This window comes from Ammodytes marinus, assembly GCF_949987685.1.
Source record: "Ammodytes marinus genome assembly, chromosome: 7".
In the NCBI taxonomy this organism is placed as follows: Eukaryota; Metazoa; Chordata; class Actinopteri; order Uranoscopiformes; family Ammodytidae; genus Ammodytes; species Ammodytes marinus.
The window spans coordinates 20,310,154-20,326,859 of record NC_137211.1 but is presented as its reverse complement, the minus strand read 5'-3'; the positions used below and the strand labels follow the sequence as shown (position 1 = coordinate 20,326,859).

General features: G+C 43.0%; 1 pseudogene across 1 annotated transcript; it reads right to left on the bottom strand.

Moving 5' to 3' along the window:
- Positions 1 to 204: 204 nt before the first annotated feature.
- On the bottom strand, positions 205 to 3,194 carry LOC307252900 (acidic mammalian chitinase-like; annotated as a pseudogene). Its single transcript has 11 exons — positions 3,170 to 3,194; positions 3,055 to 3,081; positions 2,719 to 2,924; positions 2,575 to 2,630; positions 2,313 to 2,478; positions 2,101 to 2,225; positions 1,893 to 2,015; positions 1,303 to 1,419; positions 1,132 to 1,206; positions 566 to 623; positions 205 to 362 (listed from the first exon to the last, which is right to left on the bottom strand). The product of its transcript is annotated as an acidic mammalian chitinase-like (transcript).
- Positions 3,195 to 16,706: the final 13,512 nt, after the last annotated feature.

Below are 16,706 nucleotides of genomic sequence, written 5' to 3'. Positions count from 1 at the left end.
GTTAAATGCATAACATAAGGTGCAATAAGCTGTATGGGGAAACATGTAATTCACAGGAAATGTTAAGGTAATTAGTTTTAATTTAAAAAATAAAAGTGTCTCATAAGTAATACATTCTAATTTTTATGAACTTAATGCAGACACTCAGGAAATTGTTAACGCAACAGAAATAATGTTTGATGACTGCAGTTTTTTTTACAGCTTTTAAGGCCAGTCACAGCATTTGCAGCTTTCCCGGAAAACTAAAGTTGCTGGGCAGTTTTGGATCCAGGTGATGCCGTTGGCACAGTTGTAAAAATAACCTGGAGCATCTGGTTTGGCATATAGCCCCCCGGTCTTGTTAGCACAGAAGTTGTCTTTGTCTGGGATTTCAGATGGAGCGGTAGTTGTAGGTCTGGGAGGTGTGTTGGGGGCAAATTTGTGTCTGTAGTCGGTGTCACTGGAATATCTTTTGACATAAGTAAATCATTAGAATTGTATACAATCAGAATGAACAAAATGTCAAAAAGTGAATGCTGTGGGGATTATGACAAAGTATTTTAACCATCAGTATATGATTTCTTACCCGAGGCTAAAAGAGAGCGGAGATAGCTGATGAGGGGGTAGTTTCCTTCTTCACAGAACTGACCATTAAAGCTCCCATATTATACAGTTTTCGGTACTATATTATATGGTCTTAGTGGTCCCTAATACGTTTTTCTTTAATTGTTTGCTGAAAAAAACTTTCAGATAATTTATTGTACTATGCTGATGTTCAGCTAATCTCACCATGGCCTATTTTTTAAAAAGAGCTGCAGCTCCCCTCGTAAATATACAATCTTTGAGCTGCCCCCGCCCCCTGTCCGGAAGCGAAGCCAGATACGCCTCGCCCTCTGTCTGTCAGGGCCGTGGACCAATAAGAAATAGGGGTGTGGGCTGCACAGTGGAAGTTTCTGGCTTTCCAGTTTGTGAGGTCAGAAAAGGGGAAAATTCTGACTGGAGTATATTGGGGGGAGGGGTGGGGGTTTCAGAAAGGGGGAGAGTGAGAACAGGAGAGATTGTTATTTTTTTAAATATTTTGGCAGTCTCTAGGCACACCTTGGACCCATGGATATGTTAGAACACATTTAAAAAGTGCATTTAGCATAATATGTGACCTTTAAAGTCATCTAGATCCAGAGCCCAGATAAAGGCTCCACCAAATTGGTTGTCTTTTAGGTAACGCACCTTAATAAACAACAACAGCAACGTGTTCATTTTGTCATTGTATTTAACTTAACTTTAGAATTGAGCTGCATTCTTATAAAAGAAACACATGACTACCTTAGCCTCATAGCTGTCCTTGTTGTCATATCCGACCCACTCATTTTGTTTGACGGCATATGGAACTTTTTGGTCCTCAATCAAGTGGATAATTGCCCCTTGAAGAAAATGGCATATCTAAAAGAGACAATTAAAGTTTAAATTGCAATCAAACAATGTATTAAAGTTCCTTGTGATAACTTCATAACAAAACAGTTTTTTATTTTCATCCCTAACTAATAGTTAGAGAGCGAGATAAATAGTAATACTTTTAAAGCTATAGTGTTTAACCTCTGTTGCCCTACATGAGGCAAGCCTTCGGTGATCATGCATGGTGATCGTTGATATTTATCAACAAACAATGTAGTAACATGCTTCATGAACATTCTGATAAATTTTCTAAGTCTGTGTCCATTGCACTTTTTTGCATATTGCAAGTATTCATACATCCACTTTTCCACCTCAGCTGAGCATAAAATGTTTTGATTTTTTTTTCTTGGATGTAAATGTACTTTTTCTTGAACAAAGCAACAAGTTTGCAATCGCGGAAATGAGGGAAGCACTTTTTTTGCATTTGTGATGCAGCTAAATAAATTCCTCCCTATACTCACAGTATTTAAGTAAATATTGTCCCCGGTGTCTTGGGATCCATTGTATAAGGGGCTTTGATGTCCTGTCACACTCTCCCAGGAGCCATGAAAGTCATACGTCATCACATTAATTAAGTCCAGGTACTTAACAAAATGCAAGAATCAAGTTCACCAAAACATGACGACATCTAATCATGGGGATTATGTTGAGCAAAATATTTTAGTGTACTTTGCCATCTCTGCAATTTCATAACCAGCATCGATGGTTCCTTTGCCAGCAGGCACAGCAGCAGCAATCAACAATCTGGGCCGCCCAGTTGCTGTTCCCTCAGCCTCGTAGGCCTCTAGGAGTTCCTGTGCACCTCAGAGTTGTTGAAAAGTCACGTCATGGCTCATGTTAATCATAAGTTCTAAACCAGCAAAAACAACTCTGAATCAAACCTTGCATAATAGAGTGAATCTTTGCTTGTCTTCCGCAGTACTTCCTGTTGCAGCAGGGTATTCCCAGTCCAGGTCTAGTCCATCAAAACCATATTGTCTCAGTAGTTTGATAGAAGACTGGATGAATGTATTTCTGTTGGCCTTTGTCGACACCATTGAACAAAACCTGGGTAACATTTTGGGGAAAGAAAAACACTTAAAAAAAACATATTTTATACGTATGTATCTTTATTGATAGTTTTATTTATTTTTTAAATCTCACTTTGGGGATCCAAAGTTCCATCCTCCGACTGCCAACAGTGTTTTAAGATTCTGATTCTTGAGGGAATTTTAAAAATTAAGTTTGCGGCTGGTATTATTTTTTATACCATTTCGGAAGAGATAATGTTAGAAAATCTTTGACTAACCTTTGTTTGAGTCCATTGAATGATTTATAGAGTGTGTCATCGTTCCATTCTATCTGGACCAATTCATTTGCCTCGCTGATCCCAGAAAAGGCATAGATAAGGTGGGTACACATGTTTGGATCAATATTAAGAGGCATAAACTTCCCATTGCCAGGTCGGTAATGGGACCAGTTAGTGAAATAACAAACCAGTCTGGTAGCCGAGACTTAAAACAGAAGAACAGAAATTGTTTTATTCAAGGAATCCTCATCAACTCCACAAACATAACACACATAAACATATGATCGTATTTGATGGTCTGTTCAAAAGAGTATTTATATAACTTGTGAACTCACCCAAACTGCCAAGGTAAAGACAGAGACCTACAAAGTTAAGGACTTAGTTTGTGTAAAAAAATAGGTAAAAACACATCAATCAAGATCAATTCCATGCTTTTAAATTGTGCCATACCTGCAATTAGAATTTGCTTGCTCATGGTCGTTGTGTTGGGTGGGATCTTGCCTTGCTCTCAATAGCCCCCTTTCCTTGTAGAGCAGGGGTGTCCAAACTTTTTTCACTGAGGGCCACATACAGAAAAATCTACGAAGGGGCGGGCCACTTTGCAAAAATAACACATTTATCAGGACATGTAGCTGCTCTGACATAGTGTCTTCGTAAATTGTAATCCTTCTTCACGGCAACACTTTCTTTGCACATTAAACAGACACATTTCCCCTCTTGTTTATATGCCAATGATACACTCAGTGTTTTCTGCCTTTGCGTCCAATGTCCAGCAGGGTGAAAATAGTATCCAGCCGAGGTCCTGACCCTCCTAGGGGGTTCCGGGGGTATGGCCACCCGGGAGATTTTTTAAAGTTTTTAAAGTGAAATGCATGAATCTGGTGCACTTTGAGAGGGCAATTAAGAGGCTAAATCTGAAGAATTTTGTATGAAAAAAAAATGGAGACTGTGTCAGATGAATTAGAATCTATTGGAGAAGGACACATAGATTTTCCATAATAATATTAATTTAAAATAAAATATTATGCAGGGTCCTCTGGGATGGGCTTGTTGCTCTTTTTCTTTTATGGGACATATTTCTCTGTAATATAATGAGTGCATTTAAATTATTTAAAAATTAAAAGCGCCATATTACATTATATTTTTTAAATGTGCCACGGGCCAATCAATCAGTGTTTGACACCCCTGCACTAGTGGGTTAACTAAGAAATGCAAAAAAAAAAAAAAAAAAACATTTTTTTTTTTTTTTTTTTTCAGAGGGCCATATTACATTATATTTTTAAAAATCGGCCGCGGGCCAATAAAAAGCGGCCCGCGGGCCGTAGTTTGGACACCCCTGTTGTAGAGGGTTAGGGGTACAACCAAGGTAATTTACCGGGAATAAATGGCCGAGAGTATAGGTCACAAAGCTGTTGCCTCATCCAAGTAAGTCAATTGGATACATTAATTAGACACATGATAAGTCTTCAATTAGAAGTATGCCACTTGTGTACAAAACCTTAATAAAATAAATGAATGTTGATTTGTGCAAAGCTTAGACTAGAAAGCTAATAATTGATTTATATACCCATTGACTCTTGTGAAACAAATCAAATAACATAATATTTGGAAACACACTGATTTCTTTCTATTTTTGGTCTTCATCATAAATAGCACTGTTTGTTGCAGCCAGTCTTTACCTCCTGAAGACTTTGCATCAACTGGGAACTCAACAAGGGAAAAGCCTTTTATGTTATTCCATATTTGATACAACGTTGTCTTATATTCAAGTGATTACAGAGGTGCAATAGTAAAAACTCAATATCAGAGTGCATTGTTTAAGCTTAAACCCAGACAAATTGTGAATGGTTCAAACAAATTCTAATATGTATATTCAAAAATAGGAAAAGGCCCAGCAAAATGTAAAAATTCAGAGTGATATCAAACGTACTAAGAATAAATATGTTTACTTTATTTACATGTAGGACATAACTGTGGTTATACACAGATGATGTTAAGGGTCAAATAAACTAAAGCTGTTACAACAAGATTAATAATGTATTTAAATCTTCATAGTGATTGAAAGCGGGAGACAGCTAAGCCAAGTTGATGGAGAAACATGAGAACTTTCTGAGTGTACAGTTGTGTAATGGCTGCTTGCTGTTGCGCCAATGGTTTGAAGCTTGCCTGTTGGCTGTGCAGATGAATTGTTAGTCCCTGGAGATCATGTATCATCCTTCAGCCATCACCAACAACCCTTTTTACTCCAACACTGTACTTTCAACACTATGTCCAAAGAGGAGATTATCTAATTTCAGGGTCTACATTGTTACTCCTCTCTACCTGAAAGTATAATATGCAACCCTCATTTCAAACAACCAACATACAAAAATAACACAAATGTCATTATTGAAATTAGCTGAAAGAAAAAAAAACATGTAATAATATTAGTTAAACTGGCCTTGCAAATGCTTTTATCAACATGATAAACTGATCCACTTCTGTCTGCTCTGTTGTACAACCTCTCTTGACAGGATAACTGAACATGTTTGTACTCGTGCATAACACACAGCATTTTTATTTACAGGAAATGCAGTACGAAAAACTAAAAGTAAAGCTTGCTTTTCATCAGATGAATAGGCAAATCATCTCTATTCCACCATGTTCCCCTTTAAATGCATGAAGGTTGTTGGTCTGCATGGACACAGAGGAAAGCAGCACCTCAGGCTCCAGCTGTTTCCTCCAGCACCACAAGGTCCTAAGTTAAGGTGGAGGGCATAATTAGGGTAAAGTCACATGGCAAATAGCTGAACTGAAGTCAGGAAGGCAGATTGATGTTTGTCTTTATGCCAGTGAGTAAATAGTATTCATTGGAGTGTGGATCTCCAGAGTTCTTTTGGTTTCACCAATCACAGCATTTGCAGTATTCTTTCATTCTATTTAGTGGGCCAGTCACAGCATTTGCAGCATTCTCTAAAGATCAAACCTTGTGGGCAGTTTTGGATGTAAGTTATCTGATTAAAACATTGGTAGAAAGAATTTGGGTTATCAGGGTTTGCGTAATACCCATTCCCCTTACCACTACAGGGTTTTCGACTAGCTTTAGTGGTTGTGGTTGTTGTGGTGGTAGTGGGACTTGGAGTGGTTGTGTTGTGCTTGTGGGAGTTGTGGTAGTCGAAGTTGTAGTAATTGGAGTCTTGGTTGTGGTAGCAGGTGAGGTGGGTAGAGTAGCCACAAAATTTACTCAAGTAAAAGTAAGTTACTTTAAGATTATAATTACTGAAGTAGAAGTAAAAGTACTCATAAAAACAATTACTCAAGTAAGAATAAAACAGTATGCAGTGAAAAGACTACTCAAGTACTCAAGAGTACAAGTAGGCCTACTGAATTATTTATTTGATTTATTTTTTAAATATACAGAGCAACACAAACGGTACAGAATAGACACAAACAAAATATAAAACTGCAATGTTTAAATAAAGATAGGTTAAATAACATCCTTTTAAATAAAACAATAAATAATGTCTTTAAAAATAAAACTAATAACCCTTGAACTAAAACAGTAATACATTAATTATTTGCCAAATTAAATACATCACCCTTCAAATAAAATTATAATAAATTAGGTTTGTCCAAAATTATATTAATTAAAACCAAAACACTTATAACACTGTTGCAATTGTTTTGCACATTTTTAAACTAATTCCTACAATATTTCAAAGGCCCTGAGAAAATGATCTAGGTTGTGTTTAGCCCCAACAATATAAAACACACAAAATTAAACTTTGTTACACATCAAAACCTGCTGGCACACTCACTTAACGTAGAGAGGCTGAAATAAAGAGACTCGTTACCGTGGCCTTGTGCAGCTTCTAGTAAAGTCCGTGCTGAACGATATGTCAACTGCAACACCAGGAACACTTGAAGCTTATGTAGCTGATATGTCATCAACTTTAAACTACAACTCAATAACTTATTAATAAAAACGTGTGCTACGTTTTCTACACTCGTGTTTCTCTCACAATCTCAGAGTAAAAGCCGTCTTCTTTCCTCTCTTTTCTTCCAAATTCCTAGCCTGGCATTCCCAGACCTGCCATTAGGCGCTGGCAAATTAAATTTGCTGCGCCTGTTGGTCTGGACACACTCCATTGAAGCTTTTTCAGACTCTCACACAGCCAGACTGGGGCATGCGAAGTGAGTACAGGGAGAACAGGACATGTGTCAAAGAAGAACAGTGTCTCTGTCTTTGCGAGTGTGTGGGAGTCTGTGTCAATGTGATTGTGAGTGTGTGATTGTTATTTTGTGAGTTTGTGTGATTGAGAGCTTGTGAGTGTGTGAGTTTGTATGTGAGGCCAGGGGTGTTGTTATTGCTCCTCGGAATCAGCAGTTTCTTCCATTTTCTCGACTCACCCAGATAGTCGGTAAAATCTGCGTGTAGCCTACATGGCACGGCCACAACATTGGTGCGGAACCGGAGCCGTTGAAAAAGTCTGCGGACATTGTTGAGCCCAATGACAACATGACAACACTTGTCATGTGACTCAAGTGGCTGCATTTGATTGGCAAGCTTTTGTAATGTGGTTTTTATTTGTTAAAATAGTCACGTGATGTGAAGTGAAGACGTCCCCGCCCCGGAGAGAAATCATGAGAGAAATAGATCTTGCATGTAATAAAACAAATATATAAAAAAATTAAGTAACGACCGTCATGTAGCCAAATGGAACGGCGTAAAAGTACCGTTCTTTCTTCAAATATTTACTCAAGTAAAAGTATGTTGCAATAAAACTACTCCTAAAATTAAAATTCATTCAAAAAGTTACTCAAGTATTTGTAACGGAGTAAATGTAGCGCATTACTACCCACCTCTGAGAGGAGCTTTGGTTTTGGTGGGCCGGTCACAGCAGTTGCAAGATTCTTTAAAGATCAAACCTTGTGGGCAGTTTTGGAAGTAAGCTTTCTGAGCAATACACAAGTAGTAAGAATTTGGGTTATAAGGGTTGGCGTAAAACCCATTGCTCTGTCCATCACATCTAAATCCTTCAGAGGTAGTGGTGGTTGTGCTGGTAGTGGGTTTCCAAATGGATGTTGTTGTGGTTTTGGAAGCTTTTATTGTTGTTGTGGTAGTGGGAGTTGTGGTCCAATCACTCCCTGCAGGACATAGTCGCCTAAGAGATATTGTTGTTATGGCTGTGGGATTTGTTTTTATTGTTCTTGTAGGGGTATTTGTTGTGGTTCTGGGAGTTGTGGTCACATCGCTGCCTGCAGGACAGAGTCTCCTAAGAGATGTTATTGTTATGATTGTGGGAGTTGTTTTTATTGTTGTGGTAGGGGTAGTTGTTGATCCTTTAGTGGAAGATGCAGTGGCGGTTGTGGTGGTAGAGGGTCTTTGAGTGGTTGTTGTAACGGTAGTTGTTGTTGTGCTTGTAGGAGTCTTTGTAGTATTTGGAGACATGGTTGTGGTAGCAGGAGCTGTTTTGGTTTTGGTGGGCCAGTCACAGCAGTTGCAGGATTCTTTAAAGATCAAACCTTGTGGGCAGTTTTGTAAGTAAGCTTTCTGAGCAATACACCAGTAGTAAGTATGTGGATTATTAGGGTTAGCGTAAAACCCATTGCTTTTTCCATCACAGGGCCTTTTACTAGATCCTTTAGCGGAAGCTGCAGTGGTTGTTGTGGTGATAACAGGTCTAGGAGTGGTTGTTGTAAGAGTAGTTGTTGGTGTGCTTGTAGGAGTTGTAGTAGTAATTGGGGTTGTGGTTGTGGTAGCAGGAGCTGTTTTGGTTTCGGTGGGCCAGTCACAGCAGTTGCAGGATTCCTTAAAGATCAAACCTGGTGGGCAGTTTTGTAAGTAAGCTTTCTGAGAAATACACCAGTAGTAAGAATTTGGGTTACCAGGGTTGGCGTAAAACCCATTGCTCTTTCCATCACAGGGTATTTTACTAGATCCTTTAGTGGAAGCTGCAGTGGTTCTTGTGGTGGTAGTGGATCTTGAAGTGGTTGTTGTAACCATAGTTGTTGTTTTGCTAATAGGAGTTGTTGTAGTAATTGGAGTCGTGGTTTTGGTAGCAGGAGCTGTTTCGGTTTCGGTGGTCCAGTCACAGCAGTTGCAGGATTCTTTGAAGATCAAACCTTGTGGGCAGTTTTGTAAGTAAGCTTTCTGAGAAATACACCAGTAGTAAGAATTTGGGTTATCAAGGTTGGCGTAAAACCCATTGCTCTTTCCATCACAGGGCCTTTTAATAGATCCTTGAGTGGAAGCTGCAGTAGTTGTTGTGGTGGTAGTGGGTCTTGGAGTGGCTTTTGTAATGGTAGTTGTTGTGCTAATAGGAGTTGTTTTAGTAATTGGAGTCGTGGTTGTGCTAGCGGGAGCTGTTTTGGTTTCAGTGGGCCAGTCACAGCAGTTGCAGGATTCTTTGAAGATCAAACCTTGTGGGCAGTTTTGTAAGTAAGCTTTCTGAGCAATACACCAGTAGTAAGAATTTGGGTTACCAGGGTTGGCGTAAAACCCATTGCTCTTTCCATCACAGGGTATTTTACTAAATCCTTTAGTGGAAGCTGCAGTGGTTGTTGTGGTGGTAGTGGGTCTTGAAGTGGTTTTTGTAACCATAGTTGTTGTTGTGCTAATAGGAGTTGTAGTAATTGGAGTCGTGGTTGTGGTAGCAGGAGCTGTTTCGGTTTCGGTGGGCCAGTCACAGCAGTTGCAGGATTCCTTAAAGATCAAACCTTGTGGGCAGTTTTGTAGGTAAGCTTTCTGAGCAATACACCAGTAGTAAGAATTTGGGTTATTAGGGTTAGCGTAAAACCCATTGCTTTTTCCATCACAGGGCCTTTTACTAGATCCTTTAGTGGAAGTTGCAGTGGTTGTTGTGGTGTTAACGGGTCTAGGAGTGGTTGTTGTAAGAGTAGATGTTGGTGTGCTTGTAGGAGTTGTAGTAGCAATTGGGGTCGTGGTTGTGGTAGCAGGAGCTGTTTTGGTTTCGGTGGGCCAGTCACAGCAGTTGCAGGATTCCTTAAAGATCAAACCTGGTGGGCAGTTTTGTAAGTAAGCTTTCTGAGAAATACACCAGTAGTAAGAACTTGGGTTATCAGGGTTGGCATAGAACCCATTGCTTTTTCCATCACAGGGTATGTTACTAGATCCTTTAATGGAAGCTGCAGTGGTTGTTGTGGTGGTAGTGGGTCTTGGAGTGGTTGTTGTAACGGTAGTTGTTGTGCTAATAGGAGTTGTTGTAGTAATTGGAGTCGTGGTTGTGGTAGCAGGAGCTGTTTCGGTTTCGGTGGGCCAGTCACAGCAGTTGCAAGATTCCTTAAAGATCAAACCTTGTGGGCAGTTTTGTAAGTAAGCTTTCTGAGCAATACACCAGTAGTAAGAATTTGGGTTACCAGGGTTGGCGTAAAACCCATTGCTCTTTCCATCACAGGGTATTTTACTAGATCCTTTAGTGGAAGCTGCAGTGGTTCTTGTGGTGGTAGTGGGTCTTGAAGTGGTTGTTGTAACCATAGTTGTTGTTTTGCTAATAGGAGTTGTTGTAGTAATTGGAGTCGTGGTTTTGGTAGCAGGAGCTGTTTCGGTTTCGGTGGGCCAGTCACAGCAGTTGCAGGATTCTTTGAAGATCAAACCTTGTGGGCAGTTTTGTAAGTAAGCTTTCTGAGAAATACACCAGTAGTAAGAATTTGGGTTATCAGGGTTGGCGTAAAACCCATTGCTCTTTCCATCACAGGGCCTTTTAATAGATCCTTGAGTGGAAGCTGCAGTGGTTGTTGTGGTGGTAGTGGGTCTTGGAGTGGCTTTTGTAATGGTAGTTGTTGTGCTAATAGGAGTTGTTTTAGTAATTGGAGTCATGGTTGTGCTAGCGGGAGCTGTTTTGGTTTCAATGGGCCAGTCACAGCAGTTGCAGGATTCTTTAAAGATCAAACCTTGTGGGCAGTTTTGTAAGTAAGCTTTCTGAGAAATACACCAGTAGTAAGAATTTGGGTTATCAGGGTTGGCGTAAAACCCATTGCTCTTTCCATCACAGGGCCTTTTAATAGATCCTTGAGTGGAAGCTGCAGTGGTTGTTGTGGTGGTAGTGGGTCTTGGAGTGGCTTTTGTAATGGTAGTTGTTGTGCTAATAGGAGTTGTTTTAGTAATTGGAGTCGCGGTTGTGCTAGCGGGAGCTGTTTTGGTTTCAGTGGGCCAATCACAGCAGTTGCAGGATTCTTTAAAGATCAAACCTTGTGGGCAGTTTTGTAAGTAAGCTTTCTGCGCAATACACCAGTAGTAAGAATTTGGGTTACCAGGGTTGGCGTAAAACCCATTGCTCTTTCCATCACAGGGTATTTTACTAAATCCTTTAGTGGAAGCTGCAGTGGTTGTTGTGGTGGTAGTGGGTCTTGAAGTGGTTTTTGTAACCATAGTTGTTGTTTTGCTAATAGGAGTTGTAGTAATTGGAGTCGTGGTTGTGGTAGCAGGAGCTGTTTCGGTTTCGGTGGGCCAGTCACAGCAGTTGCAGGATTCCTTAAAGATCAAACCTTGTGGGCAGTTTTGTAGGTAAGCTTTCTGAGCAATACACCAGTAGTAAGAATTTGGGTTATTAGGGTTAGCGTAAAACCCATTGTTTTTTCCATCACAGGGCCTTTTACTAGATCCTTTAGCGGTAGCTGCAGTGGTTGTTGTGGTGATAAAGGGTCTAGGAGTGGTTGTTGTGAGAGTAGTTGTTGCTGTGCTTGTAGGAGTTGTAGTAGTAATTGGAGTCGTGGTTGTGGTAGCAGGAGCTGTTTTGTAGTCGGTGGACCAGTCACAGCAGTTGCAGGATTCGTTAAAGATCAAACCTTGTGGGCAGTTTTGTAAGTAAGCTTTCTGAGAAATACACCAGTAGTAAGAATTTGGGTTATAAGGGTTGATATAGAACCCATTGCTCTTTCCATCACAGGGTATGTTACTAGATCCTTTTGTGGAAGTTGCAGGGTTTGTTTTGGTGGTAGTGGGTCTTGAAGTGGTTGTTTTAACCATAGATGTTGATGTAGGGGTTGTTGTTGTTGTTGTGGGAGTTGTGGTTCCATCGCTTTTTCCAGGACAGAGTTGTGTAATATATATTTTAGTGGTAGCTGCAGTGGTTGCTTGGGTGGAAGTGGGTGTTGGAATGGTTATTGTCATAGGGGTTGTTGTGGTTTTGGTATTTATTCTTGTTGTTGTAGGGGTAGTTGTGGTCCCATCGCTATTTCCAGGACAGAGTCGTGTAATAGATATTTTAGTGGTAGGGGCAGTGGTTGTTGTGGTGGTATTATATGTTGAAATGGTATTTGTTGTGGGGGCAGCGGTTGTTGTGGTTGGGGTAGCAGTTGTTGTAGTTGGTACAGCCGTTGTGGTTGTGGGGGCAGCAGTTTTTTTAGTTGGGGCAGCAGTTGTGGTTGTGGTTTTGGGGGCAACAGTTGTCGTTGTTGGTGCAGCAGTTGTTGTAGTTGGTGCAGCAGTTGTTGTTGTGGGGGCAACAGTTGTCGTTGTTGGTGCAGCAGTTGTTGTAGTTGGTGCAGCAGTTTTTGTTGTGTGGGCAACAGTTGTCGTTTTTGGTGCAGCAGTTGTTGTTGTGGGGGCAACAGTTGTCGTTGTTGGGGCAACAGTTGTAGTTGGGGCAGCAGTTGTTGTAGTTGGGGCTGCAGGTGTCGTTTTGGGGGCAACAGTTGTTGTAGTTGGTGCAGCTGATCTGGTTGTTGGGATTGCAGTTGTAGTTGTCGGGGCAGCTTTGGAAGTTTTTCTAGTTGTTGTAGGGGTAGTTGTGGGGGCAGCAGATGTTGTAGTTTTGGCAGCTGTTGTTGTGGTTAGGGCAGCAGATGTTGTAGTAGGTGCAGCTGTTGTGGTTGTGGGGGCAGAAGTTTTTGTAGTTGGGGCAGCAGTTGTTGTAGTTGGTGCAGCTGTTGTGGTTGTGGGGGCAACAGTTGTCGTTGTTGGTGAAGCAGTTGTTTTGGTTGGGGCAACAGTTGGTGTAGTTGGTGCAGATGTTGTGGTTGTGGGGGCAGCAGATGTTGTAGTTGGGGCAACAGTTGTTGTTGTTTGGGCAGCAGTTGGTGTTTTTGGTGCAGCTGGTGCGGTTGTTGAGAATGAATTGGGTGTTGGGAATGAAGTTGTAGTTGGGACAGCTTTGGAAGTTTTTCTGGTTGTTGTAGGAGTAGTTGTAGTCCCATCGCTCCCACCAGGACAGAGTCGTTTAATAGATATTTTAGTGGTAGCTGCAGTGGTTGTTGTTTTGGTAAGTATTGTACTTGGGGCAGCTGTTGTGGATTTCGGGGCAGCAGTTGTTGTAGTTAGTGCAGCAGTTGTCGTGGTTGGGGCCAAAGTTGTCGTAGTTGGAGTGGCATTTGTGGTAGTTGGAGCAGCAGTTATGGTAGTTGGAGCTGCAGTTGGATTTGAAGTTGTGGTGGTTGGAGCAGCAGTTGTGGTAGTTGGAGCGGTAGTTGTTGTAGTTGGAGAGGCAGTTGTGGTAGTTGGAGAGGCAGTTGTGGTAGTTGGAGCTGCAGTTGTTGTTGTTGGAGCCACAGTTGTGGTAGTTGGAGCCACAGTTGTGGTAGTTGGAGCTGCAGTTGTGGTAGTTGTGGTAGTTGGAGCTGCAGTTGTGGTTGTTGGGGCGGCAGTTGTTGTTGTGGGGGCAACAGTTGTAGTTGGGGCAGCAGTTGTTGTAGTTGGGGCTGCAGTTGTTGTTGTGGGAGCAACAGTTGTTGTTGGGGAAGCAGTTGTTGTAGTTGGTACAACTGTTGTGGTTGTTGGGGCCAAAGTTGTGGTAGTTGGAGTGGCAGTTGTGTTAGTTGGAGCAGCAGTTATGGTAGTTGGAGCTGCAGTTGGAGCTGAAGTTGTGGTGGTTGGAGCAGCAGTTGTGGTAGTTGGAGCTGCAGTTGTGACTGTTGGAGCCGCAGTTGTGGTTGTTGTAGGGGCAGTTTTTATTGTTGTGGGAGTTGTGGTCCCTTTGTTCCCTCCAGGACAGAGTCGTGTAATAGATATTTTAGTGGTAGCTGCAGTTGTAGTCACTGCAGCAGTTTTTATTGTGGGGGCTGCAGTTGCTGGGACTGCAGTTGGTGTTGTGGGGGCAGCGGTTGTTGTTGTGGCTGCAGTTGTAGTTGTTGGAGCTGCAGTTGTTGTGGTTGGGCGCGCAGTTGTTGTAGTTGGAGCATCAGTTGTGGTTGCTGGAGCGGTAGTTGTTGTAGTTGGAGAGGCAGTTGTGGTAGTTGGAGAGGCAGTTGTGGTAGTTGAAGCTGCAGTTGTGGTTGTCGGAGCCACAGTTGTGGTAGTTGGAGCCACAGTTGTGGTAGTTGGAGCGGCAGTTGTTGTGGTTGGGCGCGCAGTTGTTGTAGTTGGAGCATCAGTTGTGGTTGCTGGAGCGGTAGTTGTTGTAGTTGGAGAGGCAGTTTTGGTAGTTGGAGAGGCAGTTGTGGTAGTTGGAGCGGCAGTTGTTGTGGTTGGGCGCGCAGTTGTTGTAGTTGGAGCATCAGTTGTGGTTGCTGGAGCGGTAGTTGTTGTAGTTGGAGAGGCAGTTTTGGTAGTTGGAGAGGCAGTTGTGGTTGTTGGGGCGGCAGTTGTTGTTGTGGGGGCAACAGTTGTCGTTGTTGGGGCAACAGTTGTAGTTGGGGCATTAGTTGTTGTAGTTGGGGCTGCAGTTGTTGTTGTTGTGGGAGCAACAGTTGTTGTTGGGGAAGCAGTTGTTGTAGTTGGTACAACTGTTGTGGTTGTTGGGGCCAAAGTTGTGGTAGTTGGAGTGGCAGTTGTGTTAGTTGGAGCAGCAGTTATGTTAGTTGGAGCTGCAGTTGGAGCTGAAGTTGTGGTGGTTGGAGCAGCAGTTGTGGTAGTTGGAGCTGCAGTTGTGACTGTTGGAGCCGCAGTTGTGGTTGTTGTAGGGGCAGTTTTTATTGTTGTGGGAGTTGTGGTCCCTTTGTTCCCTCCAGGACAGAGTCGTGTAATAGATATTTTAGTGGTAGCTGCAGTTGTAGTCACTGCAGCAGTTTTTATTGTGGGGGCTGCAGTTGCTGGGACTGCAGTTGGTGTTGTGGGGGCAGCGGTTGTTGTTGTGGCTGCAGTTGTAGTTGTTGGAGCTGCAGTTGTTGTGGTTGGGCGCGCAGTTGTTGTAGTTGGAGCATCAGTTGTGGTTGCTGGAGCGGTAGTTGTTGTAGTTGGAGAGGCAGTTGTGGTAGTTGGAGAGGCAGTTGTGGTAGTTGAAGCTGCAGTTGTGGTTGTCGGAGCCACAGTTGTGGTAGAAGGAGCCACAGTTGTGGTAGTTGGAGCGGCAGTTGTTGTGGTTGGGCGCGCAGTTGTTGTAGTTGGAGCATCAGTTGTCGTTGCTGGAGCGGTACTTGTGGTAGTTGGAGAGGCAGTTGTGGTAGTTGGAGCTGCAGTTGTGGTTGTTGGAGCCACAATTGTGGTAGTTGGAGCCACAGTTTTGGTAGTTGGAGCTGCAGTTGTGGTAGTTGGAGCTGCAGTTGTGGTTGTTGGGGCGGCAGTTGTTGTTGTGGGGGCAACAGTTGTCGTTGTTGGGGCAACAGTTGTAGTTGGGGCAGCAGTTGTTGTTGTGGGAGCAACAATTGTTGTTGGGGAAGCAGTTGTTGTAGTTGTTGGGGCCAAAGTTGCGGTAGTTGGAGTGGCAGTTGTGGTAGTTGGAGCAGCAGTTATGGTAGTTGGAGCTGCAGTTGGAGCTGAAGTTGTGGTGGTTGGAGCAGCAGTTGTGGTAGTTGGAGCTGCAGTTATTGTAGTTGGAGCTACAGTTGGAGCTGAAGTTGTGGTGGTTGGAGCAGCAGTTGTGGTAGTTGGAGCTGCAGTTGTGACTGTTGGAGCCGCAGTTGTGGTTGTTTTAGGGGCAGTTTTTATTGTTGTGGGAGTTGTGGTCCCATCGTTCCCTCCAGGACAGAGTCGTGTAATAGATATTTTAGTGGTACCTGCAGTTGTAGTCACTACAGCAGTTTTTATTATGGGGGCTGCAGTTGTTGGGACTGCAGTTGGTGTTGTGGGGGCAGCGGTTGTTGTTGCGGCTGCAGTTGTAGTTGTTGGAGCTGCATTTGTTGTGGTTGGGCGCGCAGTTGTTGTAGTTGGAGCACCAGTTGTGGTTGCTGGAGCGGTAGCTGTTGTAGTTGGAGAGGCAGTTGTGGTAGTTGGAGAGGTAGTTTTGGTAGTTGAAGCTGCAGTTGTGGTTGTCGGAGCCACAGTTGTGGTGGTTGGAGTCACAGTTGTGGTAGTTGGAGCGGCAGTTGTGGTAGTTGGAGCTGCAGTTGTGGTAGTCGGAGCAGCAGTTATGGTAGTTGGAGCTGCAGTTGGAGCTGAAGTTGTTGTGGTTGGAGCAGCAGTTGTGGTAGTTGGAGCAGCAGTTGTGGTAGTTGGAGCTGCAGTTGTGACTGTTGGAGCTGCAGTTGGAGCTGAAGTTGTGGTGGTTGGAGCAGCAGTTGTGGTAGTTGGAGCTGCAGTTGTGACTGTTGGAGCCGCAGTTGTGGTTGTTGTAGGGGCAGTTTTTATTGTTGTGGGAGTTGTGGTCCCATCGTTCCCTCCAGGACAGAGTCGTGTAATAGATATTTTAGTGGTAGCTGCAGTTGTAGTCACTGCAGCAGTTTTCATTGTGGGGGCTGCAGTTGTTGGGACTGCAGTTGGTGTTGTTGGGGCAGCGGTTGTTGTTGTGGCTGCAGTTGTAGTTGTTGGAGCTGCAGTTGTTGTGGTTGGGCGCGCAGTTGTTGTAGTTGGAGCATCAGTTATAGTTGCTGGAGCGGTAGTTGTTGAAGTTGGAGAGGCAGTTGTGGTAGTTGGAGAGGCAGATGTGGTAGTTGAAGCTGCAGTTGTGGTTGTTGGAGCCACAGTTGTGGTAGTTGGAGCCACAGTTGTGGTAGTTGGAGCGGCAGTTGTGGTAGTTGGAGCTGCAGTTTTGGTTGTTGGAGTGGCAGTTGTTGTTGTTGGAGCGAAAGTTGTGGTGTTTGAAGCTGCAGTTGTGGTAGATAGAGCCACAGTTGTGGTGGTTGGAGCCACAGTTGTGGTAGTTGGAGTCGCAGTTGTGGTAGTTGGATCCTCAGT